The sequence below is a fragment of the Haematobia irritans genome, chromosome 2, assembly GCF_050003625.1.
Source record: "Haematobia irritans isolate KBUSLIRL chromosome 2, ASM5000362v1, whole genome shotgun sequence".
NCBI classification, from domain to species: domain Eukaryota; kingdom Metazoa; phylum Arthropoda; class Insecta; order Diptera; family Muscidae; genus Haematobia; species Haematobia irritans.
In genome coordinates, this window is record NC_134398.1 from 229,002,951 (window position 1) to 229,025,004 (window position 22,054).

Sequence of the window (22,054 nt, forward strand, 5' to 3'; positions counted from 1 at the left end):
CAAAAGAAAATCGCCACCACATTTGGTAAAATTATCAGGGGGATGGTGATGATATGAAGATTCTGTTTCTGCTGCTGACGACGAGTAAAGCTATGGAGGCACACCATTGGTTATGTATGGGCTAGACGTTTGGCGTTCGCTGCTTGCAAAATAGTTGGATGGATGTGCGAGAATGCTGCTGGTTCGCGTGATTGGGGCTGTTTGTTTTTCACGTATTTTTGTGTTGTATTGTTTTTGTGCCTTGGTATGTGTTCGAGTATTTGCTTGTGCATCTAAGTATGTAACTTGATTGTTGTTTGCATTGGTGTTTGGCCTTTGGCTTCTTATGGACATTCTAAGGTTTTCTTTCAAGCACTCTGTCGTCGTTGTAGTCATCAGAACTTTTGATGTTTTTTATTTTGTAGTTGTTGCTGGCGAGAGAAGAAAACAAATATGTAAGTCACATTGTTAGAACACTCACACCAACATTCGCACAAATTCATTTACACTATACCATGAAAGCAGGGAATATATAATAAGAAAGATGTTTAGGATATATATTCGAAAATCTAGAAGCTTAATGCACTTGGTTTAACCAATTTTCGAAGTTGGCTACGAAAGTCGGAAAAACATAGTAACGCAGCATCTAAATACTTTTTGATTTCGATGCCTCATTTACACTCGAAACTTGGATATCAAAAAAAACCAAAAATGTCATAAGGCAACTGAAGGGTTCTTCATGGGAAGTTTCCTCCTCACGATTCTGGTTTGAACCTGGATTGGGGCAAATTGCTGAATATGTAACGAAAATATGTGTCCGTCAATGGCTTTAGCTAAGGACCCAATTATTCTCTCCATATAAGCTATTGGGAGGAAAACATCCGTACCGTAAATAGAGGAAACATATATAAATCAATAAGGAAAATTGTTCTGAATGTGGCTATATCAAATCAACTAGACGATCTAATGTTTTAAAATTTTTATGAATATTTGCTTTATTGTTACATCATCTATAAACAACCATCTATATACTGTGCTTCAGATGAGATAGAGACGAATGTTAAATGAAAAATTTTTCACGAGTTTAAATACATTCAAGTCACAAAATTACCTAGAACAGATAGACTTCAGTTGCTATAGCAGTGTCGAAAACCACCATACATCCATTTTCATATTGCAGATGAGAGGGATGCACCGATTGGATGAACTATGGGGATAAACAAGCTAACAATGACAAAAGTAAAAATCTAATGAAAATTTATCACCACTCATACACTCACATCCCCTAGACACTGATGCTCTCACACACATATAGTGGTGAGTAGAATTACGCTATGATATGACTTTAGTTCTGTGTATGGGGTCTGCGTGAATATGGAAATAGGGCTTTTGAATTTGTATTGTGTTTTTGTTGTTGCCTAGAAATATAGAGAGTTGAGTTATGTAAGCAGTGGGTAAGAGAAACATTTTTTCATAGGCGTGAGATCTTAGTTACTAAACAATTAAAATCATAACAATTGTAAATTATTGTTGTATAATAATATGATACCCTAAACCCCTGCTCTATATTTGGACCCAAGAATACCAATTAAAGAACAGAAACTTTTTCAATGGGTAAGTCTTTGATTAAGTATAAACACTAATAGAACTCTCTCACACTTAATTTCTCTTGTGTTACAAAGTCCATTTGTAAGAACCTATTTTGAGAGAAGTATTGATGACAAGCGAGACAATGTTGGTCTTTAATCTTGTTTAAATAAAAAAACTTCTGTTCACACCATTGGCCGAATATAGTAGAACCCATTAAATTATCATCAAATTATATATTTATGTGAGTTTGTAACGGAGAGAAACGGATCATAAACTACGGAAATCTATAAACGTAATATTTTTGAAAACACTGAATCAGATTTGCTTTGATAAGAATAACATGGTTTTAAGAAAAATTAAGAAAGATGGTAAAATTATAAACCTGTTCTGCATATCCACATCCATATGAATTACTCAGATTGATTATTCATATGAAGAGGAGAATAAAAATCGATTTACATATCAAACCCATTTTGCTTGCACAAAACCATTTCCGCATGTTCTTGGTTAGAATTTTATGCATTCCGAACTAAATTGAAAAAAAAAAGATTTCGAGTTCTATTTTAATTTGATTAGATATTGATTTCATCGCTTGGACAGACACAGATAGACCGAGAACATATCAATTTAAGTTTATGATATGATCAATTAGCATATGGGTGGAGTATTAGCAAGTCGTTGGTTATTTAGAAAAATTATGCAAAACTCGAAAAATCCAATCGAAAAACATCGTAGTGATGCTTTTGTGCATATGGGGGAGGGGTGTTCTATGCTTAGAAAGAATTAGGCAGGAAGCAACATCAGCATAAACCAAAGCAATAACATCAACATTACCCACTAACCTATTCACTTTTGGATTTTGTCATTTCCATCAAACTAATTTGATTCGAAAGAAGTCTTTTGGAACAAATTAGCATTCAAGTCACATGCCTCCTAAAACTGCCTCAATAGCAGCAACAACAGTACCATCGTCACTATTGCCATGGTTGTGGTGGAGTGCTGACCACAGATAATATAAACCAACTAAGAGAGGCCAAACAAGAGAACAAACATGCGACCGACCATCTGACTAACTTACTAACTATTTAGTGGCATCGTAGTAGCGGTGGTGGCAGCTTGTATCTTGGTTACTTGGTTGGTGTTGACCTTCACCTACCAGCCATCAAAAAACCATATAGAACAAGCGCACACACACAGATACATAGCTGCCTAAGCTTCATCGATGGTATATGCGACATCTCATCAATGGTCGCCATTAAATTGCCGCAGGAATCAGAAGTTTTGATAAAAAGGCCTTTTAAGAGAGACAGTGACCATACAGAGAGTATAATATTGAGTAAGGAGCTGTAGATTTTGTTTGCGTGAATATGGAAATAGGGCTCTTGAATTTCTCTTGCGGTTTTAGTTTTTTTCTATTAATCAAGAGTTACTTTAGTTTTAAGCAGTAGTTAAGAGAACCGGCCTTTAATAGCCTTTAGATCTTAAAACGAAGATTTTACAATAGATGTGAATTATTGTTGTATAAAAATATTGTTTAGAAAAACCCTATGCTCTATATTTGAAATCAAGTGTTCCAATTAATGAAAAGGATCTTTTGAATGGGTTTGCCATTGATCAATTAAAAACACTAACAGAACTCTCTTTTCTCTCACACTTAATTTCTCTTGTGTTACAACGTGCTTTAGATGCTATTTATGACAAGCCAAGCATTGATTGTCTTTAATCTTCTAAGCAAGCATGTTTAAAGAAAAAAAACTTGCGGCCCAGCCACTGGCCAAATATAGTAAAACCCTTTCTATAATCATTAAAAAAAATCATGTACACTGAAAAAAATATTTACGTGATATTAAAGATTACGCAACCTAAATTTTAGGATGCGAAATTTACAAAATATTAAGGACAAAATAATGAAATTTTAATTAAAATAAAGTTTATAATCTTTGCTTCAAATTTTTTTTTTCATTAAATTTAGGACACAAATTTTGTAAATTTGTAAAAAGTCGCATGTCTTTGAACTAAGGCTAATTTTCCTTAAAGTAAAGAAATACATTTTTGATTTAAATAAATTGTCCTTAAATTAACTGAAATATAGAAACTTTAGATTTAAGATAAAAACTCTTCAAATATAGGCTAAGAATTATTTTGGGGATTTAGCGTCTTTGGTTTAAAGAGTTTTTGGAATTAAGAAAACATTTTTTACTTTGAAGTATCACCTATAATTTGGAATTTTAAACTGAGTGCCTTTATTAATAAACCGCGAAAAGAGAATGAACATTTGATAAATCAGATCTGTATCCTAATTTTAATTTTATTGGTCCTAGATTTAAAGCCAGATAGGTCGCTAAAAAAATCTTTATTTTAAAGAAGCCGCTTCTTTGGCTCAGAATTAATACCAAAATCCTTACGGGAAGGTCAAAATCTTTGGATCCAAGTACATTTTTTTTTTGAGTGTAGGTGAGTTTGCAGTGTAATAATGGCTCCCCTTTTATCTCTGTTATGGATTATTCAATGAATTATATTTGCACTCTCTTCCTCTTAGAAGTGTAGGTTCTATGTGGAAATCATGTGTGCATGAGCAGAGAGTATGATATTGAGTGTGGAACTGTAAATTTTAAATAGGGGTTTTGTTGCGAGATTGGTATCGCGTGTACTTTAAGAACATTCAAGTTTAGCAAGAGGAGTTTACATCCCCGTCCACATTGAATTTCGTTCTCCAAGAATAAGCCTGAGAGTTCTATTTGCTTTTTAAAAACATTGGCTTAGATTTTGCACGCGGCCAAGGTATTATAGGGCCTTTCAAAGGCCTTAATGCCTAAACACCTTTTAAGAATTCTTAATGCTCTAAGTGAGATCCATGGTGATGGTTATCGTATTGGTACATGTCGCCTAACTTAAAATTGCTAAAATGGCCATTTGGTCAAGTGGTTTTAATTTTTCATACATGTGTTTTTTTCACCTTCGATTATCGGCAGTATTTTTAAGTTCTTGGGGTGGCTTCACAGATTTTATTGTTGTTGGTGTTGTTTTATGACATACTTGTGTAAGTTGACTTCTTCACATTAGCACAACATGTTCCACCTTCCTTAGCTATGGTTGGCCGAATGTTATACAGATCGTGGGGTTTTATTTTACAAATTTTACTTTATATGGCTCACCTGCAAAATTATGCGGGCAGTTGTTTCTCACCTATAGTTTGTCTTTTCAATGAATGTGTGGTTTTTGTGTGGTTTTTTATGATTAATTTTTATGACCTGAATGTTGTCTTTGGGCTTTGTTAGAATACCCGAATATGTCTGGCCTAAGCAAATGATGTGAACTAATTAATTTGTGTCATTAAATCATTGAATGTGCCATGGCAAGGCTATCATCAGGCCAAATTCTTATGAGATAAAAAATTGCTTTATAAGAATATAATTAGGAATTCCTTTAAGGTGAAGAATTCAATTCTAATGTTATTCCCTCCATCATGAGACAATGCACTGGTGGAAAAAAAAACTTTCGTTAACAATAAAAGTTACCGTAGTCTAGCAGAAATAATGAAAATTTTCGTTAAAGTGCCAAACCGATTTATCTTCAGGCTCACTTAGACTATTCGGTTCATTTTCGTTATATTAACGCAATTTGTTATTAAAATCGGGTCAACTAAACAAATTCTCAAATATAGTAAAAATGTTCATTTTTGTTACGCATTTGCTGTTACTTTACGAAACCTCTCATATTATTAACGAATATTTTCATATTTAGTCCTAATGATAATAAAACGTTATAGCAATGACAAAAAAGATAAATAATAAAATAAAGGAACTTTTTCATTGTTTTTGCATCGATCTTTATGTCCAATATAAAGTTCTAAGACGGTGAAGCATTGTCCATCCGTCCGATATTTTAGATTCGGAACAAAAAAACAAAAATATCGATTTGAAATATATAGACAGTTTTTAAATAATAAATAATTTAATGCATTCTGGTAAATGGTAATATCAATGGTAATGACTTTCAATCTCCTTAGCAGTAAGTAAGCCATAGAAAATATTTTTATACATAATTTAAATATGTGAAATTTAATATGTATGTTATTTAAATTAAATTAAATATACAAAACCAATAGTAATCCTAAGACTAAGATTAAAATATCATATGACGTTTCATCTTCATCGTCAAAAAACAAAAATATATTAATTACCATTAAAAATACCATAGTATAAATAATATTATGCATTATAAATTTGTATGTTTGACAGAATACCTAATGATATGTTAATCATACGCCCATTAAAAATGACAACTATGGTTATGGCTATAAATAAAAACGCATTTGAATGCGATAAAGCAATCGCCTTTGATCAATTAATTTAATTCGATGGTAATCAAAAGCGAAACATTAATCCACTAATACACACACATACACACCTTCTAATAGAGATGAAAAGACAATTCTCTACATCTTCATGGAGTTTGATGAGAATTTATTTTGATATCACTCACCCATCACATAAATAAATACTTATCTACACAGACGAGAGGGAGTTATTGAGAGTGCATTTGATCAAGACATTAAGAGCGGATGGGTGTGCGGGAGTGTCATCATTGATTATGTGTCATGTTTAACAATGCTGTGGGCGCCATTTGAATGAATAATTATCCGTATGCAATCATAAATCAAATTCCAGTGTCCAGAAATGAAGATACCTATAAAGTAAATCTAAAGTCCAGACAAAATGCAAGTTCAGTCGAATGGCAAAGACAATATCTTCAACGAGATTCCATGAAACAGTCATATGCAAAATTTCCTTTTTTGCAGACAAGAAAATCAACATGGATGATAAAACCCTCAATGACCACGACGACGACTATAGTAAGAATACAAAAGAATTTTTATTTGTTTTTGGTAGAAATTCTTTGCGGTGGTGAATATAAAACCAAAAAAAAAAACACCAACAAATTCTCATAGCGAACCAAAGCCACAGGAGGAACAACAAGACCAAAATTTATGGTCACAGTGCATAAATAATTTTGGGCAAAAAGTAAGACGTGTGCAAACAACAAGAAAAAATTGTGTATGGACAAATGATTTAAAGAAGACCGAAGAATAAACAGACCGATTGGCTGAGCAAAATCAATGAACGAACTGTTGCACAGTGGGGATAATCGAAAAAAGAATGTATATAAAAATTGTTAAGATATGTTCTGCAAATATCTATGAGATTATAGATCTTATTTATTTCCCGACAAGCCCCCCTTTGGGTATAATTTCTCTATAGGTTAAGGCTGTTTCCAATTCCTTCCCAATAAGAAGGACCTTTTACAGGACAGAAATGTCGCCATACGCCATTGAAACAATTGTGGCTGGCTAGTATACGAGAGTGGACCGATAAGTAACTATACCACAATTTTTTATGAGAAGGGAATTCAAAGTTGTGTACCACAATATTAGGCACTTTTTTAGAGGACAGAAATGCTACCATGCGCCACTGGAACAATCATGATCCATGGTCAGTATACGACTGTCTGACTTCTCTATATAAATGGAGACCCTTGAATTGTAAGTGTGTCGAATTTGAAAGGTTTTAACAATTTTAGCTTGCACCAACAAGGGAATATTACTATTTCTACTAAAAGGATAGATTTTGGTCGTATGAAATAACACGAAAACTAAATTTTTTAAAGAAATTTAATTTTGTCAAAATTTTATTTCTATAGAAAAACTTTTTATTTCTATACAGAAAATTTTATCAAAATTTTATTTCTATAGAGAAAATTTTATTGCAATAAAAAATTTTGTCTAGATTTTATTTCTATTAAAAAATTTGTCTAGATTTTAGATTTATTATTTAACTTTATCGTTTTCTGGGATTGACAAACATTTGTCCTTTATGCTTCACTATCACCACCACTGTGCAATAAATGTGCAAACACACCAAATGCGAGCAATAAGGTATTGCCATTCATTCAAATCCCCCCACATAAACCACAGAATGTAGCTACGTATGTATGAACACGTAAACATGGAAGAAGACAAGACAACAAATTCTGCAACAACATCCAAAAACCAAAATCAAAAGAATCTGAAGCAGCAAAAGCAACAACAAATATATACAATGCGCCGAGAATAATAAAATACAACAAACAACATGATGCCCAAAATGAACAACAATGGCAGCAATACTGTATACTCATTAGGGGGGAGACCAAATCAAAACCAAAAACAACAATAACAAATTCTATTATGATTTTGGGGCGACGATACCATCAACCGAATATGGTTTATGCGAATTGTAAGAAAACACAATCATAATAGCAAAAAAAATAACAACAACAGCTAGAGAAGTAGCACAATAACAACAATGTCCAACACTCAAATCATATCAAAGAGATAATTTGTTTTACATACTCAATCTTCACACACAATCACACACTCATACTCCATGGGAGCTACATATGTGAATCTTGTAGTCATAACTGCGAGATTGAAACGAAATCTACGGCTTGTTTAGAGAAACATTTCTTGTCTGATAGGAACAATGAAATTCAACGATCATTTTTGGAGTTATTTGTTCATTGTTCTCGAAGATTGTGGTGCTACTGTTATTGTTGTTCTTGCCCGGTGGCAGGCACTGGTGTCGTATAAACAATTTGGACAAATTGTTATCGAAGAGATTTGTATTGTTTAACATAATTTGTTTGTTGTTTTTTCTTTATTTGAGTCTTAGTGGCATTTTTGGTTGGTCATATTTCAAAAATGTTTGCAATATGCTCCGGAGGGGGTGTGATATTGGAGGTATACAATCAATCATTGAATTGCAAGTGTGTCTGATACAAATGTATGCCCCTTAAGTCTGTACAATTTAATGTAAACAATTTTTGTTATTTCTTGAGAATTTATGGGGATTTTATTAATGGCTTATTGCATTTTTAAACGTCTCAATATCTAACATTAAATACAAAGAAAATGTCTTTTTGTCTTATTTGTTGGTACGAACGTCTTTGAAATTTATGACATTTTAAGAGCTTGATAACTTTTTAAAAAAAAAAAACGCATAAAATTTGCAAAATCTCATCGGTTCTTTATTTGAAACGTTAGATTGGTCCATGACATTTACTTTTTGAAGATAATTTCATTTAAATGTTGACCGCGGCTGCGTCTTAGGTGGTCCATTCGGAAAGTCCAATTTTGGGCAACTTTTTCGAGCATTTCGGCCGGAATAGCCCGAATTTCTTCGGAAATGTTGTCTTCCAAAGCTGGAATAGTTGCTGGCTTATTTCTGTAGACTTTAGACTTGACGTAGCCCCACAAAAAATAGTCTAAAGGCGTCAAATCGCATGATCTTGGTGGCCAACTTACCGGTCCATTTCTTGAGATGAATTGTTCTCCGAAGTTTTCCCTCAAAATGGCCATAGAATCGCGAGCTGTGTGGCATGTAGCGCCATCTTGTTGAAACCACATGTCAACCAAGTTCAGTTCTTCCATTTTTGGCAACAAAAAGTTTGTTAGCATCGAACGATAGCGATCGCCATTCACCGTAACGTTGCGTCCAACAGCATCTTTGAAAAAATACGGTCCAATGATTCCACCAGCGTACAAACCACACCAAACAGTGCATTTTTCGGGATGCATGGGCAGTTCTTGAACGGCTTCTGGTTGCTCTTCACTCCAAATGCGGCAATTTTGCTTATTTACGTAGCCATTCAACCAGAAATGAGCCTCATCGCTGAACAAAATTTGTCGATAAAAAAGCGGATTTTCTGCCAACTTTTCTAGGGCCCATTCACTGAAAATTCGACGTTGTGGCAGATCGTAAGTCTATTCATGATGAAATGTCAAAGCATACTGAGCATCTTCCTCTTTGACACCATGTCTGAAATCCCACGTGATCTGTCAAATACTAATGCATGAAAATCCTAACCTCAAAAGAATCACCCTTTACAAGTCTCCATAGCTGATTTGTTGAAAACTCTCTTGCTTTTGCCATTAAAAATCCTTCTGGCTTAGTTGGTTGAAAAAATCGCTATATGTGCCACACTGCAAACAATTCAAAATAATCACAACACATGCATATTATTGTGAATGAAATACAGACATTATGTGAGTATCAATCTTACTGTCATTGGATTTAACCGCACTAAATAAATACTTAAATACTATTGTTGGCTTTTGATATGCACCGTGCACCATATTACAGTGTGGCTGATATGTATTGCAACCAACTTCAGCAAAACTGTGCAATTCACTGACAGGTTTTTCTTGGAGCTAAATTAAGTTCTTTAAAGGAACAAACCTTAATCCATTGCTGCAAGACCAGGACTACACACAAAGAAGTGCAGGGTGGGTGATATGCATTCATAAGCGTAGGAAGGCCTCTGGGGAGGGGGCTTAGACCCCCCCCAGAAAAATTTTAGCCCCCCCCAAAATTTGAAAACCTATTTACGATTTTCCATTTTTATAAAAAATAAACAAGCCCAGCCAAAAAAGCGTCGCCAAAAAAAGTAATGAAAATGATCTTTTTGGATCCGGAAGTGGTGCAAAATTGGCGAAGAAGCGTTGAATTTAACATGGGCTTGTCATAGGACGGAAGTCCTCCATTTCAACAACCGTTGCACTGAATTTGCATCACTTCTTTAGGTGTGATCCGAATTCAATGTTTTGAATGTAAATTAAAAAATTCTGTTATATTTTGTCAAATAAATAATTTTTATAATTTTTAATGGATTCTAATGCTTGTCGGAAACGTTTGACCTCAAATATTTTCAAAACTTCACAAGTTTTTCAGAATGGATTTAGAATTTTTTTCGACAAAATTTTAATTATTTGTACCATTTTATGAATTCTTACTTCGTTTTTAAGTTATTTGAAACAAAAAAAAAATAAAATTTCCCATTAAAAGTATGAAAAAAACCAAGTTAAAAAAATTGAATTTAAAGAACTTCCTGAGTAGTTAAAATAAAGAACATCATTGGGAATACATCTTCTGGAAGTGCTTTTAAAGTTGTGTCTTTGGAAGAACTTCCAAATTTTTTTGCTGGGAAATGTGTGGAACTACTTTTACTTGCTTTATTATAAATTAATTTTCGAGTTATCTTGATGTCTAATTTTTTTATATTCATTTTTATGAAATAAAACATTAATTGAAATATAAATAAATGAAGTATAAATTTTTAGCTAGGGGGGCTATAGCCCCCCCTAGGAAAATTATCTAGCTACGCTAATGTATGCATTGCAACCAACTTCAGGTTGCTATCATTTCTAAACTGCTCGTCTGAACAGTGACATTTCATTGTATTGTTTACAAGCTTACAAAAGCATTTTGATCTATTTATAGAAATACAATTTTGACAAAATTTTCTATAGAAATAAAATTTTGACAAAATTATCTATAGAAATAAAATTTTGATAAAAAATTTACATTAAAATAAAATTTTGACAAAATTTTTTATAGAAATAAATCGTTAAAATTTTCTTTATAAATAAAATTAAAAAAAAAAAATCTATAGAAATAAAACGTTGACAAATTTTTCTATAGAAATAAACAACCGACTTCAGGTTGCTATCATTTCTAAACTGCTCGTCTGATACATTTTATTGTTTACAAGTTTACAAAAGCATTTTGATCTATTTATAGAAATAAAATTTTGACGAAATTTTCTATAGAAATAAAAGTTTGAAAAAAATTTACATAGAAATAAAATTAAAAAAAAAATTCTATAGAAATAAAACGTTGATAAAATTTTCTATAGAAATAAAATGTTGACAACATTTTCTATAGAAATAAAATTTTGACAAAATTTTCTATGGAAATAAAATTTTGACAAAATATTCTATAGAAATAAACAACCGACTTCAGGTTGCTATCATTTCTATACTGCTCGTCTGATACATTTTATTCCAGCGACATTTTGTTTATAAACTTACATAAGCATTTTGATCTATTTAAGAAAGAAAATTTTGCCGAATTGTCCACAGAAATAAAATTTTGATAAAAAATTTATATAGAAACAAAATTTTGTCAAAATTTTCAATGGAAATAAAATTTTGACAATATTTTCTATAGAAATATAATGTTGACAAAATTTTCGATAGAAATAAAATTTTGACAAAATTTTCAATAGAAATAAAATTTTGACAAAATTTTCTATAGAAATTAAATTTTGACAAAATATTCTATAGAAATAACATTTTGATTTGATTTATTTATTTATTATTGTAAAACTAGTACAAAAAGATTTGATATCTTATAAATTACAGTACTAGATGGTATTTGGCAATACAAATGATTTGAAATTATTATTATTATTATTTTGCCAAAATTTTCTATAAAAAATAGCATTTTTACCATTTTTTTTTTGGTAGTTTTTGGAAAAATTGTTTGGTAGTGTTTGGAAAAATTCTCTCTAAATTTTAATAACCACGATACCTTTTTCGATCGTTCAAAAGTCATAATTTGTGCCAAAGGTAGCCAATGATTTGGGCGAGAAGTCTGAGAATATAAAGCTGTGTCATTTTTGCTTGAAAGTTTTCCAGAGTAGGGTATCTTCTCTACTGAAGGTCTGTGTTAATATTTTGACAAACGGACACCACAAGTATCGCCGAATTTTTTGGAGCCTGGTAATACATGGATGCGTTTGTTTTGTTGTATGCGCAGAAGAGGGAGCGAGACTCAATACACATACGGACGATCTGGCCTACTTATTTTCAAAGGTCTCATAAATTCTCCTCGATTTTGTTAGAGATCAAATTCCAAAGATATACCAAAGATTGTTAATAAAAAAGAATCGATTAATTCCATACATCTAGAATTCGCATCACGATTTTCATAATTCTTTTCATATAAGTCCAAATATTTGTGCAATTATTCCGCACACAGTTAATAAACGACAAAACAAAAAACAATTGTGCCGTGGTGCCACAAATATAATCGACAAACGTCAGTTGACTAAAGAAAAAATATGGATTGAGTGAGTGACTGATTAATATTTCATTTATGTATGGCGGCCCATGCAATCAATGCCAAACCCATAGCCACCCCGCCTCCGTTTAGATGACCAAGACCAAATGAAGCTTTTGTTTTCATTCTGGCCAAAGGAATCGTTTAACAATTACTGATCATCACCAAGCAGTCCGAGTCATCTTTGGACTTATGATGAACGGCTATGGCAAAACAATCATTACCATCACCATCTGAGTGACACAATACCATTCCTCTTCCTCAATGCGAGTCTGGTGTGCGCACTGGCATTAATTAATATGCCATGCGCAGATTGTCCAATAAACGGATAGAATTGCTTGGAATACCATATGCCATGAGTGGTGGACATCGAATCTGCGGCCTCTAAAATAGGCAGTAGCTAAAGCTAATCGCCTGTTAAGAATTTGCATGGATGATGGCAGAATGTAAGCTAGCCATTGCTCCAGCCACCTAGTCAGCCAAATGCATAAATTATTTGCCATCCCCATCCCCGTAAGTCCAACACCAGAACCCATAAACCACAGAGATTGCAAATGAGGTTTAACTTTAACTCCAGGCTTAAGTCACAGCGTCTGCGTGTGTGTGATTGGCTATGAGAGAGAGAGAGAGAGAGAGAGGAGTGCATTCATTTCAATAACCATTCAATATTTCAGCCGCTTGATTTATAACGACTAACGTTCAAGCCATTAATGCCATCGGCATATGATGATAACGATATTAATTGTTGTTGGCAACAAATTTATTTTACCATGGCAAAGACAGACATGCTGGACAGACGCACACAGATCTGGGCCCAGACATGGTGTGCTGACTATATAAAATGCCAGAATGCCACCAGTCCATCACCAGAAACACCAATCACAATTGTCCGCCAGGCGATGAGCGCCACTTCACCAAAAATTCCAAAACCTTACAATGTGTATGAAATATTCCTGCGATGTACCACCGGCCGCCGTCATTGCCACCACATCGAAGAATCACCGTGTCGTTGAATTTACATAAATTATTTCACTTTGTAAGCCAATCATCGAAATCATAAAATATACGACGAAACAATTGTCATAAGCCATCGTTTATATTGATGGCATTTTTTTGATGTTGTTGTCAAGTTTTTAGAACAGTGGCTTGGAATTGATAATCTGCTATTTACGTAAGACTTGGCAGGTCGAAAATCTATGTGTTTAAAGGGTGATACGGTCAAAATTTGGTCAAGGGAAAACGCGTGTAAATCGGTGAAATCGTTTATTTAAAAAATCAATTTAAATTTCTTTTTCAAGTTCAATTAGTATAAAATTCAGGAAAAATATTCAGTTAGGCTTTCGCTTTTCCAAATCCGAATTGCCGGGCCTCACGCTTCACACCTGCCATCAGATTTTGTACAGCCACCTTGTCCACCTTCTTCGCCGCAGAAAACCAGTTTGCCTTGAACTGCTGCTCGTCCTTAGCAGTTTTTTTGTCTTCTTTAGGTTCCGCTTGACAATAGCCCAGTATTTCTCAATTGGGCGGAGGTCTGGCGTGTTGGAAGGGTTCTTGTCCTTGGTAACCACCTGCATGTTGTTGGCGGCGTACCACTCCATGGCCTTTTTACCGTAATGGCAAGATGCCAAATCCGGCCAAAACAGTACGGAATAACCGTGTTTCTTCAGGAAAGGCAGCAGACGTTTATTCAAACACTCTTTCACGTAAATTTCTTGGTTGACAGTCCCGGAAGCTATGAAAATGCTGCTTTTCAAGCCACAGGTACAGATGGCTTGCCAAACCAGATATTTCTTTGCGAACTTTGACAGTTTTATGTGCCTGAAAATATCTGCTACCTTTCCCCTTCCTTTTGCCGTATAAAACTCCTGTCCCGGAAGCTGCTTGTAGTCGGCTTTGACGTAGGTTTCGTCGTCCATTACCACGCAGTCAAACTTCGTCAGCATCGTCGTGTACAACCTCCGGGATCGCGCTTTGGCCGTCGTATTTTGTGTATCATCGCGATTTGGAGTCACTACCTTCTTGTAAGTCGATAGTCCGGCTCGTTTTTTGGCTCGATGCACGGTTGTAGACGATACACCCAGCTTATTTGCGGCATCTCGGAGAGAGAGGTTAGGGTTTCGCTTGAAACTACCGGCAACTCTCTCTGTCGTCTCAGCGGCTTCCGGTTTTCGATTTCCCCCCGATCCAGACTTCCTGGCTGTCGACAAACGTTCCCCAAACACTTTAATTACATTTGTAACGGTTGATTTGGCAACTTTTAGCGATTTTGCCAGCTTTGCGTGCGAGTAGCTCGGATTTTCGCGATGCGCGAGCAAAATTTTGATACGCTGCTCTTCTTGCTTGGACGGCATTTTGACAACTGAAGAGTGAATTCCAAAATCAAAATAGGAGCAACATTCTACACACACACACCTTCAAAATGAGGGGTGCTCAGGTTTTTTAAATGCAAAATTGAAAGAAATACGTCAAGTCCAATTTAAATGTGATATACAAAAATTACAATTTATAAAAAGCGATTTTGAAGAATAAAAAGAAAGTTTTGTCAAATTTTTATGTATATAGAATTTTTTTCCAAAATTTTACTTCTATAGAAACTTTGGTCAAAATTTTATTTCGATAGAAAATTTTGTTAAAATTTTATTTCGATAGAAAATTTTGTTAAAATTATATTTATATAGAAAATATTTGTCAAAATTTTATTTCCAAAGAAAGTTTTGTATTTCTATTGTTGTTGTTTTTTTGATTTCAGCTTAAAACCATGCATTGACTAAACTACAAGTGTAGCTTAACCAACAGAGGAAAAGAATGTTTGTCAAATTTATTTGGGCAAAGCCCTATAGACTGCAAGATGGTTGGATGGACGCACGTTTCGGAATTACCACATTCCTCATCAGTATCCTCTACTTGCAGCAAAACTATCAACCAATTATCAGAATAAATTCAGGCAGTTCATTAAACCCAACAATGAACCACACTTGAACCTTCCGAAAAAAGGTTTTACATTGATAGCCGGCTTATGCCGAAATAAATTCGTACAAACATATCTCTTTTCCTTTGCCACCGTCAAATCATCGATTTGAGTGCAGTTGGCTGGGTTTATTTTGAGCGTGCTTCCTTTTCTTTCCTTCGGTTTGTTTTGTTATTGTTGGTTTTATTCTTTAATCATTGTTGTTGTTTTTTTGATTTCAGCTTAAAACCATGCATTGACTAAACTAGCATACAAGTATAGCTTAACCAACAGAGGAAAAGAATGTTTTGTTTCTAAAGAAAATTTTGTCAAAATTTTTGTTTCTATTAAAAACTTTGTCAACATTGTATTTCTTTGGAAAATGTTGTCAAAACTTTATTTCTATAGAAAATTTTGTCAAAATTTTATTCCTATTAAAAACTTTGTCAACATTGTATTTCTTTGGAAAATTTTAACAAAACTTTATTTATATAGAAAATTTTGCGAAAATTGTATTTCTATATTTTTGTTTTCAAAATTGTATTTCAATAGAAATTTTTATTAAAACTTTCATTACTATAGAAATTTTTGTCAAAATTTTGTTTCTATAGAAAATTTTATCAAGATTTTATTTCCATAGAAAATATTTGTCAAAATTTTATTTCCATAGAAAATTTTGTCCAAATTTTATTTCTATAGAAAATTTTGTCCAAATATTATTTCCATAGAAAATTTTGTCCAAATTTTGTTGTCAAAATTTTAGTCCTATTGTCAAAATTTTAGTCCTATTAAAAACTTTGTCAACATTGTATTTCTGTGGAAAATTTTGTCAAAACTTTATTTATATAGAAAATTTTGTCAAAATTTTATTTCTACAGAAAATTTGGCAAAATTTTATTCCTATTAAAAACTTTGTCAACATTGTATTTCTTTGGAAAATTTTGACAAAACTTTATTTATATAGAAAATTTTTCCAAAATTGTATTTCTATATTTTTTTCAAAATTGTATTTCAATAGAAATTTTTATTAAAACTTTCATTACTATAGAAATTTTTGTCAAAATTTTGTTTCTATAGAAAATTTTATCAAGATTTTATTTCCATAGAAAATATTTGTCAAAATTTTATTTCCATAGAAAATTTTGTCAAAATTTTATTTCTATAGAAAATATTGTCCAAATTTTATTTCCATAGAAAATTTTGTACAAATTTTATTTCTATAGAAAATTTTGTCAAAATTTTGTTGCTATAGAAAATTTTGTCAAAATTTTAGTCCTATTAAAAACTTTGTCAACTTTGTATTTCTTTGAATAAGTTTGTCAAAACTTTATTTATATAGAAAATTTTGTCAAAATTGTATTTCTATCATTTTTTTTCAAAATTTTATTTCAATAGAAATTTTTAGTAAAACTTTTAATACTATAGAAATTGTTGTCAAAATTTTGTTTCTATAGAAAAGTTTGTCAAAATGTTATTTCCATAGAAACATTTTTAAATATTTTTGCTATAGATAATTTTGTCAAAATTTTTTTTAATTTTTTTTCTATAGAAAATTTTGTTTCTATAGAAAATGTTTTCAAAATTCTATTTTTACAAGCAGTGATATTTACTGCAAAGAGTTGCGAATTGGAGACACGTTTAAGTTAGACGATGAATTCACTATTGCGAATAACGACCTCTATCGATGAGGCCGTTGTTTAGATGCGAATCAGCTTTTCCATCGACAGTCAAACGGCAGTAAAGGCCTTGGGCTATACAAACATAAGGTCGAAACTAGTCGTCGCCGCTGTTGTAGAGAGCTTACAGTTCTCAACGAACAGTAACTCTGTGCTGGGTACCTGGACTTTATGCCATAATACGAAGCGAGGAAACTAATGTATTTACTAAGGGAGTTAGCAAGTGGCACAAAACGCCTCCGTTTTCTTTGTATATCTACGGAATCAATGGCATTTTTGATGACTTATGGTAGGAAGTTGAAGACCAACGCGATCAAACAAAATTGTTATTGCATAGAGAGGAGGTGAGGGAGTTGACAACAATCATAAAAGCATACAATGTCCTGGGAAAGCACATACCAAGGATTGGTTTAGCGAATGATGCAATTTGATGCAAGATGATATCTCAACCCTGAGTCTCAGTTTACAGCATTATTTTTTAGAAGAATAAAGAGATTGAGTCCATACATCTTTTAAACTATTACAGATTTGCAGAAATGCAGTCTGAGGAGTAAACTCCCTTTCATCAAGGCTTCCGGTTGGATATCCTAAGCAAACTAGAGATCACATTGCCCAAATATAATCCCATCATATTTGGGCAATGTGAACCCGGATGGAATTTCCATTCCATTCACGAAGAAAAAGCGAAAAGGAACTTGAGGAACCGCAAAGAACCAATATGGTCTGCTTGGACACCAAATCCGTTTCCCTGGATCGGTGTCATCCTCCCTACCCTAACTTACACTTTAGAATCGAACAAACGGCTTTCCAGTTACATCCGCCAGGAAAAGAAAGTTGCTGTTGTAATCTACTCATAAAGTTTTAGCATCTCTGATTTTTTTTAATGTGGTGTATAGCTACAAACGTAAATTAGCCAAATATAAAATTCTTCAACTCTCACTTTCAATCAATTTCCTAAAATGTCGATGAACAATTCTTTATGTCAGTGTTCTAAGCTATTTTCGATTTCACCATATTCAAAGTTCCAAGATTTCCATCGACTATTGACTACTTCCATTGCATATCACCATCATAATAACCAGTACTAATAATGGGAACGTTTATTGTTGTCACGACACAACAGCTATCAATAGAGCCATTTGTCATCGAAAAAGGTTGGTTCGTTGGCTAGAACCTGGCTGGTTGGTAAGTAAGTGAGTGAGTTTGGATGAATGCCAGTTCCCTGAATTAAATTCAACAGACGTTGCTATTCGTAGACCCGGCTGTCTGATTTGATTTTCATGGCGATTGTCACAAAAGTGTGCGCAAAATCAGTAGCCAACCCAGAGCAGCAGAGGGGGATGGATAGTGCAATTTTGAAGAATGCATCCGCATTTTATTCCATAGCTTTTGGGTGCGTATCGCAGACGAATTCTATAAGTAATACAATGTGTAACATTGCTGAAATAATGGATTTAAGTATTATTGTTTATTGCCTAAGTAGCCATAATTCTCCGAGACCAAAATGGGTCAATGGGAAAGTCGATGTCTATCTGAAATATTGTTCTGTGACATTGCTTTGTAACATATATAGTACAAAGTAGTAGACTTCCAGAAAGAAGGATTTCCATATGGCGTATACACCCCTATTGATACCACACCCAGAGAAGGAATATGATCACCTCAAACATATTTCAGGAGCACCATATTGCTTCTTCACGGCGACCATGTACCATGTCAAACATAACATGCTTTCCGAAATCAGATACATAATTTGCGAGAAAATAACATGGTATCGACGAACAGGTTACATGTTTTCCGTGAAAAAGTAACATTTTGCTCTTGAAACATGGTTGGGGTGATCATATTCCTTCTCTGCGTGCACGCGCCCGTAACTAAATCTCACCTACCGAAGACAAGTTTTTGAACACACCACTCCCACCTGAGAATAAAAAGCAAAAGTTACACTAAAGCATGCTAGATGTCCGAAATCCATTGAAATTTCCCCCTTGGAGTCATCAAAGTTGGAAATTGGGAGGAGAGAGATCCTTAGACAAATCCCGCCCGAATCTAGTATACAAGCCAAAGAAATCGGTCCTATAAAGGGTGAGTGATAGTGTGATCATCTGGAGGACTTCTCCGAAATCCCAACGGTCACTGGCAAACATGCTCTTGCTTCGAAAATGCTGAAGACTTTGGAGAAATTTTCAAAACCTACACACATGGGAGGATCGTGCATCCAGGATTTTTTTCTACCCCTCTTAAAAAAAAAACTAAAGACAGTTTAAATAGTCGAGTTATTAGAACACCTTACTTTGGCTAAATATAAGCATGAATTTCGCTCGAATAGGAATAGGTTAGGTATAGTGACAGCGCGTTATTTTAGACTAACTTAGACTATTCAATCTATTGTGATACCATACTGGTGAACTTCTCTCTTATCACTTAGTACAGCCCGATTCAAGATTGAGCTCAATGACAAGGGGCCTCCTGTTTAGAGTCGAGTCTGAATGGTAGTCTTGTGTCGTTCCGGAATGAACTAGTTCCAATGAAAGGTTCACTAAAAGGAACGATTGTCACTAGTTCCATCTCTATCGCTCTCATCGTTCCTTTTGTCATTTATTTTCAATTTGCACTCCATCACTCCGCGGATCGCATTTTGATTTTTTTACTTTTTTTTGACAGTAACTATATGCAAATTCGTTCATTTTGGCGCCTGTGTATATTGGCAAGATGATATTTAATAGGATCATTGGTTTTTTTGTTTTCACAAACACAAAAAAATTCTTTTAGGATACAGTCATTGCAAATTTGAATTTATTTATTTTCTTAATTTTTGTGATGACAAATATAAAAAGCCGGAACGAAGAGGAACGATTTGAAGGAACTAGTTCCTTTGTACAAAAGGAACGATGAATCCGAATCACTACGGTGAACGATTTTGCCCAAGACTACTGAATGGCGTATCACATTACGGTGAGAACATTCAGGGAAACGTTGAAACTCGCAGAAATGTCACCAGCTTTACTGAGAGGGGATAAACCACGATGGTGTTTGGTCGAAACTGTGATTGAATCCATTTCTCTTTGTATGAAAGGACTCTTTGTAACCAATGCACCACGGTGACATCCAATATGAATAGGAATACATAGCCGAATCTGAGCCTAAACTAATGGCGGGCCACAATTCAAGAGTGAAATTTCATAAACTTTAATGAGAGAGAAACAAGAGCATGGAACATCAAAGTCATCGAGCCAGCACATGAGTGCTTTCTCACAAACTGTGAAGAGAGAAACAAAAGCATGGGAAAACAAAGCCCTAGACCCACCAAATGTGGGGTTTCTCACCTACAACTTGGCGTGTCTCTTTGAACAACGACTTCTCAGTTCTGATACACGGAAATCCAAGATGAATAACCTGGACTGAACGGATCTTGCGCCTACTACAATCTGAATGCATTTGGTAGAGTTACGTCAATTCCTCGAAATGGTTATAGATGCTTGAACGAGATGATCGGTCTCCATATCCAAACAATTCAAAACTCTGAGGTTCGCCACTAAACCTGGGTAAGAGATTCAGATTGATTTAAGACTGCTGTCAGAAAGGCATCACTGCCTCCTAACACACCGAATCCTGGTAAAGGAAATTATTGTTTACTGCAGAAGTCATCCCTCCTAGGGAATCACTTGAATCTCTCAGAGATACAATGTGAGAATGAACATTGTTTCCATCACGCATTTGATCGACCAGTAGAACACCAGTAATTAGTGGAAAAGGAGGACGACTGCCTAGAGTTGATATCCCAGCGCTTCATGCACTCGTAAGTCAACAGCTACCATCCCTATCTGAACCGAAGAATCCAACATAAATACTAGAAAAGTGGCAACTCGATTCACCCCCCTTAATTTGTGCTGCAAAGCAATAGGCCTTACACCTACTTGTGTTAGGGAGCCACCGTGGTGCAATGGTTAGCATGCCCGCCTTGCATACACAAGGTCGTGGTTTCGATTCCTGCTTCGACCGAACACCAAAAGTTTTTCAGCGGTGGATTATCCTACCTCAGTAATGCTAGTGACATTTCTGAGGGTTACAAAGCTTCTCTAAGTGGTTTCACTGCAATGTGGAACGCCGTTCGGACTCGGCTATAAAAAGGAGGTCCCTTGTCATTGAGCTTAACATGGAATCGGGCAGCACTCAGTGATAAGAGAGAAGTTCACCAATGTGGTATCACAATGGACTGTCAAATTTAGCTTTCCTCCCCTTTCAATTTCTCTCATCCTCTCGCTCACTCCCTCTCATTAACCCTTCTCAAGGGCCAAAAACAAAAAGAGCTTCCCTAACATTCTGAAAATTTTCCATCCTCATCAACAAATCTCTCCACATTCATGGATTTCTTTGAAGCAAAAAGCACAACCACACAAATGCCTACTTTTTGTGTTCTCTCTCTAAAATCCTATTAAAACTAATTACACTCTGAAATGGAAATAAATCACAACAACAAGAAAAACAATGGCAATAATATTTGATTTTTGTTGTTTTTTTTTTTTGCTGTTTTGTGTCGTGGTTGTTGTTTGGCTTTAGATTACAAGTTCATGCTGTCAATGCATTTCCTCTGCCGCCAGCTTTGCCAATAACGTCGGCGCCTACCAATGCTGACGGCTTCGTTACAAAAATGAGGAGCTATTTGTTTTCGACAGACTTTTATTATTAAGCGTTTGCCAGCTTCTGTTCTGTTACGCTCTTCAAGTTTAGACTTAGATTTGTATGCAGTTTTCCTACAAATCGCATTTAATATGGGGCTTTGTTAGCCATGCCAGCTCCCCCCTCCCCACATCTCATGAAAGCTAAAGAAGCTATCCATGCCAGTAAACCATATATAAGCTGGTATTCTGCTTCTCTTTGCATTGCATTTTTTTTCGATTTGCTTCCTGATACGCAGTTGT

At 34.4% G+C, this 22,054-nt stretch overlaps 1 long non-coding RNA gene across 1 annotated transcript in view; it reads left to right on the forward strand.

The window, feature by feature from the left end:
• Positions 1-334: 334 nt before the first annotated feature.
• Positions 335-22,054, forward strand: part of LOC142227279 (uncharacterized) — a 41,660-nt gene continuing 19,940 nt past the window's right edge. The window contains exon 1 of the long non-coding RNA XR_012719818.1: positions 335-434. This is a non-coding gene — a long non-coding RNA (uncharacterized LOC142227279). The remainder of the gene's footprint in view (positions 435-22,054) is intronic.